A 14,300-nucleotide genomic window follows, 5' to 3' on the forward strand; every position below is an offset into this window, starting at 1 on the left:
CTGCGCGGGCGGAGGCGCAGGGCACCCCGCGCGGGAGGCGGGCGCGCGGGGCCCGGGAGCTGGCGACCCCCTCGGTAGAGCGAGACCCGGGAGAGGCCCGCGTTCACCAGGGGGCCGGCGCGACTCTGTGTAAGCCCCAAACAGACCCGCGTGGCTCGGAGGAAGCATTTTTCTGTCAATCAACAAATATTTGACTTTTTTCCACCCCTTAATCCTAGTGTCTTTTAAGGATGTGTTCATTTGTTTTTAAAGAGCTGCAAGGGAGCTTAGAAATGATCTAGCATAACTTGTACATTTCACAGATGAGGAAACTGAGAGCCAGAAGGCAAGGGGCGGGGGGCTGGACATGCCTGAAGTCACCCTGCCGGGTGGCGATAAAAACTAGAACCCACATCGCCGGACCCCGACTCCGACTCCCAGTCCGTGCGCGGGTCACATTGGCTCTCTGCAGGAGCCGTGACCGAGATGCGTGTTTGGCATCAAATGTACGAAATGGGTGAAGTTGTGCATCTTCCAAGTTTTGCGTGTGCTTGTCAGGGTATGAACTGTGCAGGGTCCGCACAATTCCTACTCCCAAGTCAGGCCTCCCGCGCGTCCCTCGGTCTGGAAAGAGAATAGTTAATGAAGCAAAAGTATGGGCGGTGGGAGACACCTACACAGACAAATAATACAGTTCCTTGCATTCATTCATTTCCTCCTCCCATCTACTCTCTCCCCACACCCACTAGGAGTTTACATGGTTTCTCTTCATACACTTATCTGTTCCAGAACTTTCTCCCTTTGCCTGTTTGTTGGACCTATTTCTCACTGATGTTAACAGTTCGAATGTAGAGGCTTGTGCTCATCTTTACATCTCTCCAAAGTTTGCAGGGTGCCTGGCACGTAGTAAGTATTCAATAAATGTTGGCTCTATGAATTGCAACATTTGTAAGAGAATTTAAATAACTCAGGTTCAGAAGACATCAGGCTGAAAGCACTATCAGCTCATGGTGTTCAATTTCATTTCATAAGAGAAAGACTGTGGCCCACAATCCTGTCCTTGATTTACCCAAGGCCTCCCAGGGGGTAAGGTCAGATCCTTGGTGGTCCCCAGGGTTCCTTTCCTTGTTTCCCAGAATGTTGTCTGCCATCAGGCTCTTCTAGTTGTGATCCCTGCATCCACTTCACATCTTTCCTTTCCTTCCCACCTTTTGGTTCTTCCACTGATTAATTAGCAAGCTCTGTGAGGATGGGGATGAGAATAACAGGGAAATCGACAAAGCCAAACTGCTTTCTTTCTAACAGGAAACAGAGTATTTTGTGGGGTTTTGTTCTGTCTTGTTTCTGATGGTGTTTTGTTAGTGTTGGTATTGTTGGTTTTTTAATTCAAGTGAAAAGGATAAGATTATAGCCAACGACCAATGGATGTCTGTTAACCTTACACATTCATTTTCCCTCTATGATCACAGTGGTTTGATTGGAGTTAGAAACAATGATATTATCAACAACTCCGGACAAGGGTAGAAATCAACACACACACATTTATATTGAGCAGGAAAAGTAGCAGAGCCACCCTATGGCCCAGGCAATCAGTGGCTTTTGGGCTCCCCTGTGATGTCCACTGGACTATGATTTCTATAAAATACAGGTACAAAGTGTGGTTTTATCTGGCACAGGGCATACTTTCTTCCCATTATCATCCAACCCAATGGTTGTGCATCCCTGTGCACATCCTAACCTGCAGCTGAGTGTAATGACGTGGATGTAAAAATTGGAGCCAAAACCACTTATTCTGCAGAACTCTTGTGAGGGTTGAGTAGAATCATGTACAGGAAGGCCATGTTGCAGCAAGTGCTTTTCCTTTAGTCCATTCAGAAATACAGTCCTACTGTCAGGGGTAAACTTATTTTTTTTTTCAAGGCCACGCCTTGGCTTATTCTTGCCTCATGGGAACAGCTGGACAAAACCCAGTCTCCCTAGACAGACTGGGTTCTGGCCAGCTGGGTCTTTCGCTCTCCATCCACCACCATCCCCCATCCCCCAGGGGGATGGTGGTGTTGCTGAAAGTGGCTTAACAGCTTCTGAGCTTCTGATACCTGGCTCCAGAATTCTCCAGATGAGAGAACAGAATAACCCTCCCTCAACGGGTCACCCTCCCTGCAGCCCATTGTGAAACAGGAATGCAGGTGTGGGACACGTGGGAAACAGGCCCTGGAGTTGTGTCCAGGATAGCTGCTGTAGCACTTCCTGCTGACCTCCAGGAAGGATGAGCAATAGGGAGGACCAACCTTGGAAACTGGATCCTTCTGAAAGAGATGCAAGGCGTTCTTTTGTATATAAATCACTCTTCTGAAGTATTTTAGGTGGGAGTTGAACATGTACCAGGGATGTGGAGTCTCGCTAAAGACTGGGGTTGGGTGCACGCACAAGGGTAGGTGGGGAGTGGGGAGAGAGAGTATGAGAGCTGAACAATTTTATCCTATCCCAGCAATACTCGATTTTCCCCATGTTTTTTGAAAAACCTGATTTATTGAGATGAAATTTACTCACAGTAAATTCACCCTTTTTCGTGTACAGTTCTTTGAGTTTTGACAAGCACACAAATGGTGTAACTACCACTACAATCAAAATGTAGAATAGTTCCAGCACTCCCCAAAATTGCCTCCTCCCCCTTTGTAGTCACCCCTCCCCCCACCCACTGCCCCTGGCAACAACCTCTGACCTGTTTTCTGTCCCTATGGTTTTATCTTCATGGCAGTGTCCTATAAATGGATTCCCTATTTTGTCTTTTGAGTCTGGCCTCTTGTGCAGCCCTAGCATGTTGGAGCTTTAGGCATGTTGCTGTGCGCATTGGCATTTCATTCTCTTTCATTCCTGAGTAGTATTCTGTTGTATGGATATACATCCTTTTATCTATTCCCCAGCTGGGGATCATTTGTATGGCTTCAAGTTTGGGTCAGTTATGTATACAACTATAGGTTTTGGAGATACCAGCAATCCTCTTTAATAGATTAAAACATAACTTACATTTAACTTTTCTTATCCTGAAGCATACTGCAAAGAATACATCTGCTGACCAGTCACATTCAAAGAGTTTGGGGTGAAGATGTCAGAGTCCCTGACAATAGTGGTGTATGGAGGTGTCTGGTGGGGTGGGGGGGGAGAGAAAAAAAGAAATGAATGAATGAATCTGAGGAAGAATGACTGTGTGCTAGCTACTGAACCAGGAGGGGTGAAGAGAAAGAGGGGGGGATGAGAGGAGAATTTAGAGCTTTTGAGGCAGAGTAAAGACACTTTCTCACATAGTGATTGAGAAATTGCTCACTTTGACTGATGAGGCTGTGTCTTACACTAATCTGCTCGCAGCCCTCCAAGCAGAGTGTGGGCTTCTCCGGAGACTTCTGGGGGGTGGGTGGGAGATTCCTCCCCTCACCAGGGAAAGGCTCCAGCTCCCGAGGCAAGGAGGTAATGAGATGGGGGGAGGGAGGATGGGAGAAGGTTAGCAGAGACTCCTGAGGTTAGCTCTGCACCTCCCTGAGTGAAAAGCTCCCCTTTATCTAGGTGCTGATTATTCATTCCATTTCGCTCAGACCTTGGCATCTTGCTTTGTCTCCCAAGACTTCCTTGCCCTGTGGCAATTTGCTGTTTATTAGCACCTCTGCTGAAAAGGGCCTGGGGTTTTGGAAGAAAGCAAACTTTAAAGGTAGAGCACCGCTGTCTTTCAATCAAACACACAGATACCCCGCTGAATGTGCGGGAAAGTTGAAACTGGTGGGAAAGAAATGGAATGCCCAGGATCTTTCGTTCTCCTTATTCTCTCAGGTCAGAGTTTAGTACATACTCTTGGAGAGAAATATGTCGGTCTAGTTATTGCAAGCTCCATGTCTCCCCTTTCCTCCTGCTGTTGTAAGAAACCAATTATTCCCAAACCATAAATACCTCCAAGCCCAGATGGGTGATAGAAGAATGAACAGACCACTTTCTGTGGGCACCTGCTACAACCATGGGGGTGGGTGGTGTATGAAGCGACGCTTGGTCCATTACAGGGAAGTCCAGGCTGGTGTGGAGTGGGTCCTCACAGGCATGAAGGACCTCAAGGCCTCCAGCCGCCANCGCGGCGCCTGCCTGGGCGTCTTCTCCAACTCCGGGTCACCTCGGGCTCCGTGGCCAGGGGAAGGGTGCCGGGGCTGGTGGAGGAGGGGGCAGCCTGGGCGGAAATGCGCCGGAGCTGGCGATGGGAACATCATGTCTCTGGTGACCCCACAAGTCCCCCGATACGTGTGTCAGGGTCTGACGACCGGCAGCGCTCCAGCTGCTGGTGTCCTCGTCACCACCACTGCCCGCCCCTGGAGCTGGGCGGGGTGGGGGTGAGGGAGCCCCCAACTCTTGACTGACCTCGTCCCTATCTGTTCCCCCACTCCTCGGATCAAGAGCCGTGGCACTTTCCTTCCCTTTTCTCTTGCTGGCTTTCTCCTCTCCCCAGGGGTCTCGATCTCTAGTTCTGTTGCCACGTCTCCTAACTCCTATCTCTCCTTCTTTCTCTGAGTTTGTGTTTTTCTCTCCTGCCTTCCCCCTCTCTCTTTTCTCTGGTCTCTGTCTCTAATTTCTTTCTCTGCATGTCCTATTCCCTGCCTTGTTTTCCCCATAACACTTCACCATTTAACACTTTATAGATTTGACTTTTTTATTGTCTGTCTTTCTCTTACAGAATGTAATCTCCTGGAGACAGAATTTTCTCTAATTTGTTCCATGCCCAAGCCGAGCTCCTGGAAAGTTCAGGGACAAAGAGAAGGTGCTCAATAAATAGAGAATGAAGGAAGGAAGGAACGCATGAATTATCCCGTTCCTCTCCGGTTTTCTCAGGCCTGTCTCACTCTCTACTTGCTCCCTAGTTTTTTCTCTGTCGTCGTCTCTGCCTTCCTTCCTCTGTCTTACCCCACGTCCCCTCCTTTCTCTTGTTTCTGTCTTTCTCCATACCCCCTCTCCGTTGTTTTTTCTCGGTCCTAGCGTTTGTCTGGGTTCCTCCATCTTTTCAGGATTTATGGATCGGGGCCCTCCGTGCCTCGGGAGACGCCGCACCTGGCGTCCCTTGTCTGTCGTTTGTCTCTGTTCCGGGGAGCCCCAGGCCGCCCTTGCCAATCGCTGCCGTCTGAGCGCCTAATCGTGTTGTCTAGCTCAACTCCACTTCCAAAATCCTGACTGCGCGCCCGCGCCCAGAAATCCCTTCCTCTTGCAGACTCCAGAGTCCAGGGACTCCGGGGTTTCCTTAGGGGCAACCTAGATTGGGCAGGAGATTGATAGTCGGCCAGGATGGGGCTGAGCTGCGCAGATAAATGCTCTCCAGTGACCCAAATCTTGGTGTCTTGCCTGGGCCTCCATGTCCTAGTGGTGACCCTAGGCACCTACTGTGTGCCAGGGGACACATTCCCTGAGGAGGGGAGTGTTCCCTTCTCCAACTCCCACCAGTCCTGAGAGATGCCATTAGCAATCCCTTTTGTAATTCTAATCCTTCGACAAACATTTATTGAGTATCTACTAAGTGCCTGCCACAGTCGCTGTCCTGGATCTTACCTTCTGGGGTGTGTGTAGGGAGGGAACCAACCACAGATAAATGATTTATAACTTCAGGGAACATAAGGCCTATGAATAAAGCATTAACATTTTATGTATTCCAAGAACGTATATGGAGTTCGTGCTCTGGACCCAGCGCTGACAGAGCAGCAACTTCTATAAGTCCCTGACAGGGAAGGAGGAGGGAGGACCCACAAGTGAACATGCTGAGGCCCGCGTCACCAAGAGAGATCCCGGAGGTGACAGTTTTTGTCCCCAAAGAGTAGGTACCCTCTGGACAGCTCAGAGAGTCTGCAGGCCAGGAGCCAGTCTCCCCACAGCTTGGACAGTAGGGGCAGGAACTCCATTTGCAGCTGTTTTCTTAAGGCTCTTAGGTGAGGAGGGAAAGAGGGAGCCAGGCTGGGAAGGGGGACAGGGGCATGTGCAAGGGCGTCAGCGTGGCCGCAGCAAGCTGAAGGTTCCCCGCTCGGCGCCCGCTGGCCCAAGTGCCCGGACTTGCGGGCGCCGCGGACGGGTTTCAGTTCTGTCCTCTGCTGTCCTGGGACGAGGAGTGCCCTCCGCATTTACAAAGCCTCTGGCATCCTTCCCGAATTTAATGAAAATGTGGAACCTCCTTTTCACTTTTCTTTCCCTTCTCCCGGGCTTTTAGATTATGAGACACGACCTGCCTTATTTTAAATTGATTATAATTTTTAAATGTCAGGTTTACTCAGTAAAGGAAATTTAGAGATATTTGAAAAACAAAAGGCAGGTTTTAAAAAGTGTTTCAGGAGCGCCTGGGTAGTTCAGTCGGTTAAGCATCTGACTTTTGATCTCAGCTCAGGTCTTGATCTCAGAGTCCTGAGTTCAAGCCCCACAGTGGGCTCCACGCTAGGCATGGGACTTACTTGAAAGAAAAAGTAGGAAAGTGTTCATTACCTCAATATTAAATAGAGTGGAAAAAAGAACTAAGACTCAAGAATCTAGATCTGAGACCTATTGTCCAGTGCACTGGCTGTGCCACCTCAGAAAAGTGTCTTAATGTCTCTGGGTCTCTGAGTTCTTGTTCGTATGAGATGGTAACACCCTCTCTTCCTTCTTCTAGCTCCACAATGTTATTGTTTCCTCCAGAAAAATGGAATTTGAGAGTGTTTGGAGATTTGGAAATGACTATAAAATATTAGGGGTGTGCCAAAAACTCTGATCCTCAGGGCCAGAAGCACCAAAAAGGCTTTCAGGGAGGTCTGTGAGCAGGACCTTGGCGTCATTTTGCAACACTAAATAGTGTTTTTAAATTATTTTATTTTATTTTACTTTATTTTAATTTTTAGAGGGGGGAGGGGCAGAGGGAGAGGGAGAGAGAGAATCTTTAGCAGGCTCCACGCCCCGCCGGAGGCAGAAGAGGGACTCAATCTCAGGACCCTGAGATCATGACGTGAGCCCAAATCGAGTCCCACGCTTAACCGACTGAGACACCCAGGCGCCCCATCGAATACTATTTTTAAAAACGAGACAGAATCAAAAAGCGTTACTGCCTTCTCTCCTCACATCTGCCCCTGGGAGGCTGATGATCACTTCCTGGGGTGCCGAGCTTATTGGGGTGGGAGGGGGTGGGGGTCTCTATGTCCCCGATACCCCCAAGCCCACCCCACAAAGAATTCTGGGTGTTCAAACGTCCCGGGCACAGGGAGGGAAAGAAGGTCTACGTAGTCTAGCAGCTTACTTCATTCTCCAATTTTGCGTTAGCGGGGACTAGCCCGGCTCCGCAATTTGGTTCTCCCAGCTCCTCCCAAGGGGGGGTTACACAGGGGGCAGGGTGGGTCACGCGAGTGAGGACTAAGAGTTGCAGGGGAGGAAACGTGCGGGCCCGGTGGGGGAATTCTATGGCCGTGTGGGGACCGGATCCAGCCTACGTTCAGCGCGGGTCACTTTGCAGGTCTGTCATGAGCCCTTGCGCCCAAGTCTGCAGAGAAGTGTCAACATCTCGGAGGAATTCGTTACAAAGGACGAGGGGGGACTTCCTAGTCCCCTCTCTGGTTCTCTCTCTCTATGGGGGTCTCTTGTTCCGATTATAAGACTTTGGGAGCCCCGTGTTTTTTCAGGCGTTGTTGGTTTTTGTAAGGCGGCCGCGGAGGCTGATTTCCGCAGGGTGCCAAATGGCTTTACCAACCAAAATCTGAGACTCTGGCACCCGAGGTTGCACTGCGTTTAAAATAAGCTGGCTCGGGTCCCGCCAGGAAATCCCGTTACCCCTCGAGGGGAGACCCTGGCTGGTGTGACCGTGATTTCCACCGTCCACAGTTTATTAACTAGTTCAGGGAACTAGAGTTCAGATTCCTCTGTACGCCATGCCCGGTCTACAATTGCGTCTCTACTAGGGTATGGACCAGCTCAAGTCCCGGGGGCCTTAAGAGCGCAAGAAAATGCAATTTATTCTTGTGTCCTGGGCAGATTTTTTTAAAGTGTGCAGTACATCTAAGTAATTCTTATTTGTCTAAAATCACATTACTTGACTCTTCATTAGATCCAGGCCCTTAGTAAAAAGAGATCAAAGATTTTTACAGTATTAAAATTTCCCTGTTGACTATGGGAAAGAAAAGCGGAAAGAGGACGTGAGTGGGGTTGGGCCACCATCCCAGGCCAGCCCAGGGACATGTCCTTAAAAATAGCCAAGAATCCGAACCTCAAAGCACACCCCCACCCCCCTTCCCAGAGCCTCCTGAGTGAGAGAGAAGCCTGGGAACTTAGCGGCAGCCGATAAACCTCCTCCGGCCGGCGGGCCAGCGAGGCCTTGAAATGCTCCCTGCTCCTGGCAACAGCGCCGTGGACGCGGGGGCTCCCGCCTTGCCCTAGAGAGGGAGGGGGCCGACCGAAAGACGGAGGGAGGGAGCGAGGGAAAATCAAACACCCCGAAAGAACAGAACGCTCGCCAACCACCTTCTGGACCGTCCTTGAGCTAACCGCAATGGGGAGAAAGTTGGGGCGCTGGGCCCAGAGAAAAGAGCCACAGGAAATAGACACAAATTTATCCCAGGCGCATTCCTAGAAGGAGCGAATCTCTCAAGGCTCCCAGGCCTCAGCCCACCTGAACTGCGAAAGAGGGGGCGTGGGTAAAAAAGCTCTGTCGGGTCCCTTGCCATAAGAGGACTCCCAGTGAATCTGGGGTTCCTAGCAGGCGACCGCTTAGAAAAACCAGGCTCTTCCATCTGGGGTCTCACAACGGCCGCGTAGAGCAGGCAGGGCCTGTTCTGCACCTCCCCCCCCCCCCCCCCCGGCCCCGNGAGGAGACTGAAGTTCCGGGAGGCCTGCTGTGGGGGCAGTGGGGAGGGGGGAGGCTCGCCCCAGGGTACCCAGCTAAAGTGAACCCCGGCACACACGCTCTAGCGCCGCGGGCCAGCCCGCACTACTGGTAGAAGCCCGCCTGGGAGTGGTCTGTGTCCTTGGCTTTGGTGAGGACGCTTGGATGGCCGCTCCACCAGACGCTAAGCCCCAAGCCCTTGGCTTGTTGCTAAGAAAATCCGCTGCCCACAGGCCGCAGGCTCAGCTCTGAGGGTCTCATGCGTAAGGCAGCTCTGAGACCTCGAGCTTCGCTGGAGCCACAAATCCCCCCACCGAAAACTGAGAGGCCAGAACGGCTTGCCGCTTGTCCAAGCCCACACGTTTAACTCTCCAGAAAGCCCTCATAGGCCAATGGGGATGTCGTTTTAGATCACGCAGGGGTCGCGTACCCTTCTCCGCCATTCGTCTGAAAGTGCGCCCGCCGAGTGTCTTCCCCGAACAGCTCCAGCCTACCGGGTCCCCAGGACCCCCTCCCTCTTAAGTTTCCAGACATCTGGGAGCTGCCAGCGCCAAATTCTGCAGAGGCGTTGGCGAGGAGTTGAGGGAAGCTGGAGCAGGGTCCCTAAACAGACCGTCCTAAGCTTCCGGGGCGCGAACGGGCCTAGGCAAGCCGCTGCCTGGGGGTCGGGGTGCGGGCGGCGAGCGTGCATCCAGTCGCGGCGCAGACCTTCCGCAGCTCCGCGGGGCGCCTCAGTTTTCTCTCCTGCGTTCGGGTCCCTCTGAACCTCCGCACTTTTCGCTCAGGAAACAGAACTCCCCGCGCAGCCGCTCTCGGTCCTTCCTCCGGGATTTTCCTGAGAATCCCCACGAGTTGGCCACGATCCCTTTGGGGGTTTCCTTCCAATCAGCCCCGCGTCCTAGTCTCAGCCTCTGCGCCCGTGTTGCCCTCGCGCAGGCCAGGAATCCACGGCCGATTACCAACAACGGAAGCTGGTGTAACCCCTTACCCTTACTTCGCAGCCGCGCGGGTTTCGTGAAGGGTGGTATCCCGGCCCCCTCCCGACCCTTCTAATGTGGTATGAAAAACCTGCTCTAGAGAGAGAAACTCGGCTTTGGGTGGGGGGGGGGTAAGGTTTAACCGAAAGCGTGAGAGCCACCGGCCGGCTGTTATCTGGGGCTGAAGGCTGCGGTAATCGATGGGTTATTTTTACGCGGTAATAGGGCCCTGTGATTGCTCTATTAACCTTTAGACCTGTCTGAGGGACTCTCCGGCTCGCAGCCCCGCTGCGCTGGGGCCTCTAGGTTCTGACGCCGACTCCAGACTCAGGCCTGCCACCCTCCCCGCCCCCAATTCTAGGGAGGGGGGCTGAGCTGGCTGGAAGAACTCGCCGCTGAGAAACCCTTCTAGACTGCCAAGCTCCTCAAGCCCCAGCCACGTTCCTTGGATTGGTGCAGCAGCGCCTCAGGCTGCAGGGAAAACGGAAAGATCTGAAGGTGGGAGGCTGTAGGAGATGGGAAGCGTCTCCAGGAAAGGTTGCACGTTTTGCATAAATACATAAAATTAAGGGCTGGAGAGGCCCCTTGCGAACTCCCCAGGCTGCTGAGAAGACGAAAGGGAAGCTTCTGTCACTGCGCTCTGACTTGAGTGGGCCAGTCCCAGGTTTCGTGTCTTTTCCATTCGCAGCCCCGGGCTAGCAGGATCCCCACTACCCACTCCCTCCCGGGGACTCGCAGCCAGCCGGGCTCTCCTGGTGACCCTGTGATCCACAGCCGATCAGGGGTCTCGTCCAAGAGGTCACCTTTCCTTTTATCAGCCCCGCCCCTTGCCCCGCGAGTCCTGGGCTAGGGGAGGACCCAGACCACCAGGAGGCCGGGGTGGGGGATGGGGTGGGGGACGGGGTGGAGGGAGGAGGTAGGAGGTAGGAGAAGGGAGCTCCTGAATAAAGCTGACCCTGGGCAAAACTGCAAACCGAATCGACCTCAAGCACGGCGGCGGGTGAAGCCCCGCGCCCGGCAGTGGCACTTTGGCATTTTCCGAGATCCGTGCGCCTGGACTTTGCCTGCTGGGGAGTTTTTTGCACAGACCCGCAGCCAGGCGCGGAGCGGAGGTGCAGCCTCTGAGGCTCACCCCCGCCCCCGCCCTTGCACGTGACTCCCACAGGCCAGTCAGCGCCCGGGAACGCGAGCGCAGGGGCGCGGGGATCCGCGCTGGGAGCTGGGGGAAGCGGAGGAGGCCGGCACAGTGGCCGCAAGAGGCACCGCCGCTGCCGTAGCACCCAGGGCGCCCAGGGGAGCGCGCGCTGGCCCTCCAGGAAGCTCAAGTCCCGGCAGGTACGGCTCTTTCTTCCCTCGGCATGCTCTTTCCCGTCGTCAGCGAAATTCAGAGCTCCTCTGCGCTGTTTGCCTGGGAGTAGAGAGGTAACTGGTGGATGGAAAGGAGACGTTGGTTCCTCCCTCCGCCCCCAGATTGTTCAAAGACTGCTCAACTTTGGGCATTGGCTTAATAGAGTCTTTAAATCAAAGTAAGATTTGGGGGGAAAGCGAAGGGGGATATTCGAAGTGCTTTTGGATTTTGTGTGTGTGTGTGTAAACTTGAATGTTTTAAATCCCCGCCTCCGCGTATATATTCTCCAGCCCTTGTTTCTGCACTTCCCAGGCCAGGGCCTGGATGGGGATGATGGCTGTGCGAAATCACACTGACGAACTGACCCGGGACAGGCCGCACGGAGGGGCTCACACGGAGGAGTGTCGCCCGTCGGTGACTGCGGGGACTCAGACTGGCGGTGGGAGGCAGTGCGACTGGGCCTCGGGCCCCGGGGAGGCGCTTCCAAGCCGGGACGGCTTGTTAATGCCCTTCTGGCCAGTCTCTTAGCCTTCCTGACTGGGGTCCAGGGAGTCAACCACCACCCACGAAGCTAACAACCTCACCCACTCACACTGCTCCTGGGCGAAAGTAGCTGGGGGCCGGAACCGGGAGGAAAGCAGTGAAGTCACTCCGCCAGCCACGGATATCTGCCCGGATTCTTAGTATTCTGTCGCATGGCTTTGGGCTGGGGGCGAGGGGGTCCCTCAGGGGAGAGGAGGATGCCTGGGTGGTGAACTGCCACCAGGTTGAGGGGATGAAGAGGCCTTTCTGTTGGGAAACAGGGTGGAGAGGGACCCAGGGCTGGTAGGATTTGGGGCAGCACGATGGCTCTTCGGGGAAGGTTGGGGAAGCGCCGCAGGGAAGTATTTCCTGTGTTCCTCCGAAAAGGAATGGACAGCCAAGAGCAGGTTTCAGGATTTTAAAGAAAGGTTTCATTGGGATGACCCCCCACACTTCTGAGTCTCCACATTCCCCTGCAGCGGCCAGCTTTATTATTGCTGGCCAGTGTGTGCGTTCGCGTGTGACAGTTTTCTGTGCAGCAGGCCGAGAACCGAGGCGAGAGCTGAGCCGAAAGAGCAGAGTGACTTGTAAATAGACGCGGACATTAGGGCAAGCTTTCGATCCTCCCGCAATGAGAAATAGATCGGAAAGAGGCTGTGAGCTAAATCACGAAGAAGGCATTTCCTGCTTGGTCTGTGAATTTGAGGTGAACTGGAATGAGTGATCAGAAGGAGAGGAAAAACTGGGAGGCAGGCATGAGCCCCCATGGCGAGGCCCAACCTGCCATTCTCAGTAGCTCGATCTGCTACCTCCGCGGATGTCTGAACCGAGGCTTAATAATAGAAACAAGCAGAATGATTTCTTGTCTTTCCAGAAAGGTATGGAGAGGTATTTTCTCCACCTTCTGTTGTTCAGTAATCTAACGCTCAGGTAATGGACCAGCCATTTAAAAAGGCAGAGCATGTAATAAAGACAAATGTTAGCTTTATGGCGTTTTTAGCATTTACATTTTAAAGCTTGTAAATTAGCGTCTGTCTGTATGTGTATTTGGAAGTTAGCTTACAAAATTATAAATCTTCCTTTCCTGCAGTTATGTGAGAAAAAAGTATGACGTTATATTTTAGAACTGCAGAAGCTGAGTATTAGAGAAAAATACAATGAAATAAGTCAACTTTTTGACATAAAAATTAAATATTGAATATTTTATCATAGGAAGCCCACATATTTACTTACTGAAGCCCAGAGATTCCTATGAGGTACTAATTTTTTGCCTTCATTTTCAAAGAGTGAAGTTGGTGATCTCAGATCAATTTTATTTTTTAGCATTTAATTTTTAAATAATCACTACACCCAACTATGGGGCTTGAACTCATAACCAGGAGATCAAGAGTCACGTGCTCCACGGACTAAGCCAGCTAGGTACCCTTCAGATCAAATTTTTTTTTTTAAAGATTTTATTTATTTATTCGACAGAGATAGAGACAGCCAGCGAGAGAGGGAACACAAGCAGGGGGAGTGGGAGAGGAAGAAGCAGGCTCATAGCGGAGGAGCCTGATGTGGGGCTCGATCCCATAACACCGGGATCACGCCCTGAGCCGAAGGCAGACGCTTAACCGCTATGCCACCCAGGTGCCCCCAGATCAAATTTTTTTGTATCCACTCTCTAGCCAAACTTCTTGCTGGAAGAAAATGGCCAACAAACCAGTAATTTATTGTATAGTTTTGAAAGCAAATAATAAACCATCTAGGAATTAACATGTGACTATAGAACACAGTGTTGTTAACTCCATTATCATTAGTGATGTTGCAAAAATGGTTAAAAGCATTATATAGTGTGCTCCATTTTCAGAATTTTTTACAATAATCAAGATGCCCATTTATTATAGTATGATTATATCTGAGGCACTGTCTTACGGCACACTAGAAATCTGTAATAATAATGGCCAACAATTATATAGAACTTTGTGCCTGTTACAAGTTTTATAAAACCCTGTTATAAGTGCTTTGTATATATTAATTTATAATCCTCACAGTCCTCACAGGGACTCCACAAGACAGATACGTTTAACATTTGCATTTTTGCAAATGAGGAAACTGAGGCACAGAGGTTAAGTAATGTCTAAAGTCATTCATTAAGTGACAGAGCCTGGATTTAGTATAATAAATGTCAGTTAATATCTTTGTAATTCTACTATTGCAATGAAAAAAAAAAAAAACCACTGTTAATAGTGGCTGCCTCATCTTAAAGGAGAAAAGTGGGAGTGTAGTGGTCAGCCTCAAACCCTGGAGGCCCACAGATTCTGTCTTCCTACCCCCCTTTAATTGTATTTTGATCTTTGACAAGTTTCAAAACTTTCCGATGCTTCAGTTTCATCTTTTGTAAATTGAGGAGACACACTTATCCTTAGTGGGCCTGTGACAAAAAGGACCTGGAACGGAGCAGGTGCTTCAGAATGTAGAGCTCTTGTTTTACCAGAAAAATTGCCTGAGAAAATAAAAACACAGGATACAAGGATAAACCAAGTCCTATGAGCTGTTCTTCCCCTTTAAGCAGTGTCGTTGGTGTTCTGATTCCGTACATGGGTGGACCAGGGATTCTTCACGGAAAAACCCATTCAGTGAATCT

General features: G+C 51.3%; 1 protein-coding gene across 5 annotated transcripts in view; it reads left to right on the top strand.

Moving 5' to 3' along the window:
* GATA4 (GATA binding protein 4) overlaps positions 1 to 14,300 on the top strand; it is an 85,371-nt gene that overhangs the window by 16,894 nt on the left and 54,177 nt on the right. The window contains exon 1 of one of the 5 annotated variants that reach the window (XM_034661369.1): positions 10,973 to 11,139. The exons of 3 other annotated variants lie outside the window; for them this stretch is intronic. The gene's annotated coding sequence lies outside the window, so the exon portion shown is untranslated. Of the gene's footprint in view, positions 1 to 10,972; positions 11,140 to 14,300 lie in introns of those variants that run through there. One more of the 5 variants, XM_019804238.2, reaches the window with a different exon arrangement.

This window comes from Ailuropoda melanoleuca, chromosome 5 (assembly GCF_002007445.2).
Source record: "Ailuropoda melanoleuca isolate Jingjing chromosome 5, ASM200744v2, whole genome shotgun sequence".
Taxonomy (NCBI): Eukaryota; Metazoa; Chordata; class Mammalia; order Carnivora; family Ursidae; genus Ailuropoda; species Ailuropoda melanoleuca.